The sequence below is a fragment of the Lissotriton vulgaris genome, chromosome 3_1 (genome assembly GCF_964263255.1).
Source record: "Lissotriton vulgaris chromosome 3_1, aLisVul1.2, whole genome shotgun sequence".
NCBI classification, from domain to species: Eukaryota; Metazoa; Chordata; class Amphibia; order Caudata; family Salamandridae; genus Lissotriton; species Lissotriton vulgaris.
In genome coordinates, this window is record NC_141689.1 from 49,019,648 (window position 1) to 49,023,684 (window position 4,037).

Here is a 4,037-nt window from a genome sequence, read left to right on the forward strand (position 1 = left end):
ACCTCTTATGCGGATGACACGCAATTGGTACTGGCCATTAAAGGTGACAGAGGGGAGGTGGCCCAACACTTCCAAAATGGAATGCTGGAAATAGGAGAGTGGATGGCAACAAATTGCCTGAAGCTCAATTCTGAAAAAAACTGAGGTCGTTATTTTCAGACCTCTCTTACCAGTTTCGTCATCATCTTGGTGGCCACGCACATTTGGAGCACCCCCAACTCCAGCAGCTAAGGTTAGGAACTTGGGAGTCACCTTCGACGAGGGCCTTAATTTCATGGATCATGCGAACAAAGTTGCTACCACAGCCCACTATAAATTACGCATGATTAGAAAAATCTGTCCGTTTTTGCCAGCAGCAGCCACCAAAACTCTGGTTAGTTCCTTGGTTTTATCATCCCTTGACTACTGCAACGGCTTATTTTTAAACACCCAGGTGAGGGTCATAAGGAAGTTGCAGTCAATACAAAATGCTGCAGCACGTCTGATTTTCGGAACCCCTAAATTCGCGGCCATATCAGAAACTATTAAACGACTCCACTGGCTGACGATCCAGAATAGGATCAAGTTCAAATCACTATGTATAGTGTATAAAAGCTCTAAACAATCAAGGTCCGCACTTTCTAATGGACCAGATGGTTCCATATCATCCTTCCAGATAGCTTCGGTCCTCCAATCGTAACCAGCTAGTGATTCCTCGCTCTAAATCAGTGTCCTGGGGTGATCGCCGCTTTTTGATAGCAGCCCCTAAATTATGGAACACCTTGCCTCAAGATATCAGACTAAGCCCTTCACTCATTCTGTTTCACAAGAGACTAAAGACTTGGCTGTTTAACCAATAGTTTCCACTAAAAGAAAGGTAATCTGTTGGAGTATATTACATCGAGCTGAATTTATGCAAATGGTCTAGCGCTGAGACGCCTGCGGGTATTTGTCACGCTTTATAAATGGCAATAAATAAACAAATAAATAAATAAAGTGAGACCAGGTAACATGCTGCTCCCCCTGCGTAAAAGCAATCTGCTTTCCTCTTTGGAAAAGAGAGCAGGTTAACCTGTTCTCTCTTCCGAATAAGAAAGCAGTTTGTAATGACAGGGTGGGAGCCGCGAGGCTCCCGCCCTGTCATTGCAAATGGCAGTGTCCCGGGGGTGGGCACCCCGGGACAATGCAGGAGCTGGCACATACTTGCAAGAAGCCCCGGGGAGTGGCAGTCCCCAGGGTTCGGGAGCCTTAGAGGCCCCCATCATTATACTTTAAAGCCCCGGGGGTGGTGGTCCCTGGGGCTGGGGGGCCTAAGAGACCCCCCCACACATTTACTTTTGCTGCACGGGGCCATGAGCCCCCAGCACATATTCAACAAAAGCCCCAGGTGTGGCGGTCCCTGGGGCAGTGTGAGGGGGGGATTGGGCCCACCACACTTTATTTGTACATTGCCCCCGGGACTTGCCCCTGTGGGCTAATTAGCATTTAAATAGGCTTCAGTTTTTTGGGTGTTTTTACGCAATACGCGTATCCTACACGCATCCCGCGATTTACAAAAAATATTTTTTTTTGGGGGGGGGGCCTTGGGGGTCCTTTTGGGACCCCCTGAGCAGGCCTAGGGGGTCAGGAGGTCCTATGGCAAATAGCAAACATTCCCTCCCAATCTACACACTCAATCTACACACATATACATGTAAATAACAAATCACATTTCTTCCCACATTAACTAAAATACAAACACACATTTCTATCATTGAACATTTGAACCCTTTCCAATTGACATAACTTTCAACCCTACCCCCATTCTGCCTTCTGCCTGTTACCATAGAAACACTTCATGGAACACTTATCTGAGCACACAAGTCTAAAGTTCATCACACAATGTTCCTAATCAAAACAGCAAGTTTGCTTGACTTTTCAATATACCAGCTTATCTTATGTAACATTCCTTTCTATTACTTTTTGTAAACCAATAAGAATCAGGCTTTTAAAAAACAGAAACATGGACCCTAGTTTTTAGTCCATAATGTTTTCAAACAGCCAATCATTTCTCTTCCTTTTTTTAAAACTGCATCTTATCCAACATTTTAGAAAAATCTTACTTTTGAAACTGCCACTTAATTTACAGAGACCATCTGAGTGCATCCAGACATCCCTTCAAGATGCTTAGAGTGTGGATTGTGGGACACATCTATATTTTCTGGAGCCAAAGGTATGCAGAAAATAGAGGAATTCACAAAGACCTAGTTTTACCAAATGTAGACATTAAATGAATTGGACAGAGAGGGTTAAAGTGGCACCAATTCATGCCATTGGTGAAATCCTTTTTGCATCTCCAACACCTTGACATCATAATTGTGCACTGCGGTGGCAATGACCTAGGCACTTTGACTGGGGTAGGTCTGGAAATGCTTATGAAGGACACCTTTAGGGAATTGATGTCACTTTTCCCCCAAACTGCCTTTGTCTATTCTAACATATGCCAAAGGCAGAAATGGAACTGGTCCAATCAATTTTGTCCACAGATTGAGAAAGCTAGGAAACATGTGAATACATCTGTTTCTGCTCTTCTCCAAGACTTTAGAAAGGAGTCCATATACCACAACAATCTGCGTGTCAATATGCATGGTATCTATAGGAAAGATGGTGTACATTTTACAGATGAAGGCAACAGAGTCTTCCTCTTGAACTTTAGACTCTGCATTGGTACTTACTTGTAGGTACTAAAATCTCTCTTTTTAGAGCCACCCAACATCTAAACACATAAGCCTGATCGATATCTGAAAAATATATTTCTTTTTCTGACTTGGATACGCGTACTTGTAAGGCACTCCGAGACCCGGGGAAAGGCACCCCCTGGGGTTTTATTTTGAAGTATGGATGCAGGGAGCTGTCTGGGATCGTGGGGGCATTGCGGCTAAAAAAAACAGTTCTTTTTGAGAACTAACTTTACTGGTCAAAAAAAGAGCTATATTTCTATGATAGTATGTCAAATTTTCTGGGTTTTTTTGTGCACCAGTTGTACTCTCCACGCATGCGCAGCCTCATTTCCAAGCCCATGTTTCTTTCTTTATCTTCAAGTTCGCCAAGCAAAGCTGTCCTCATTTCAGGTATTAAATTTGCCGCTTTCTTTTCCCAGGCCGTGTGTGTCATCCGCTGCTATACTTTGGTAATATATTAATAATCATATTCTATCTGTATTTATTTGAAACGTATTGCCGAGGCACCAAATGTTGATTACATACTCCGTCCACCGCCATTTTAGTAGTTTTCTTCCGTTATTTTTATTATACCTGTTAGTTTCATTTTACCCACCAGCCTATCTTCTCTGTGATCAATGAGATTTCCTGCCACAGACACCACGGTGTTTGTCTTGGATGTTATCAGACTTGGTCACACTCATACCTAAAATCTAATTTGAAGCACGTAAGCCACAGCCATTACAATGTGTGTCCGTCACCACAAAGCCATTAGGATGTTTATGGCTTTATTATGCCTGGTAAATGTACACTAGTTCTAAAAGCATGCGTGGTAAAGCCATATGCGTGCTAATGAATTTGTGGTGACGGTCACGTGTGGTTATGACCGCGTTGTAATGGCTGTTTCCCCCCAGGACACTGCAGGAACCGGGTCTGGGTGTGGCGAACTCCAGGGCATCAAGCGGTGGCCCACGCAGCCTCCCTCACACAATATAGGAATCTCCGGGGGTGGTCATTTTCGTGGTTTGAGGGGCGTCATTGATGCCCACACAGTTAATTTTGTAGGGGGTAGGTTTGCACGTGAAATTGTTGCAAGAGGTTGTAAATGTGGTACACATTTTTTGTTTTACTTTGATTTCCTTTCTATGTTGTAGTCAAGAGAAAATAAAACTTATTGTACAGCCAGTACTTTTCAACCCTACTGTCAAACATCTTACTAAAGTACTTCAAATTATAAATATTATTTTTGTTGTGGACCGTCCCCCTCCCCCCCAAACAACAAGTATATCGTTTTTTTATTAACTTTTATTAAAACAACAATAACTGTAAACGTAACTTAAAGATAATGTAATAAACAAC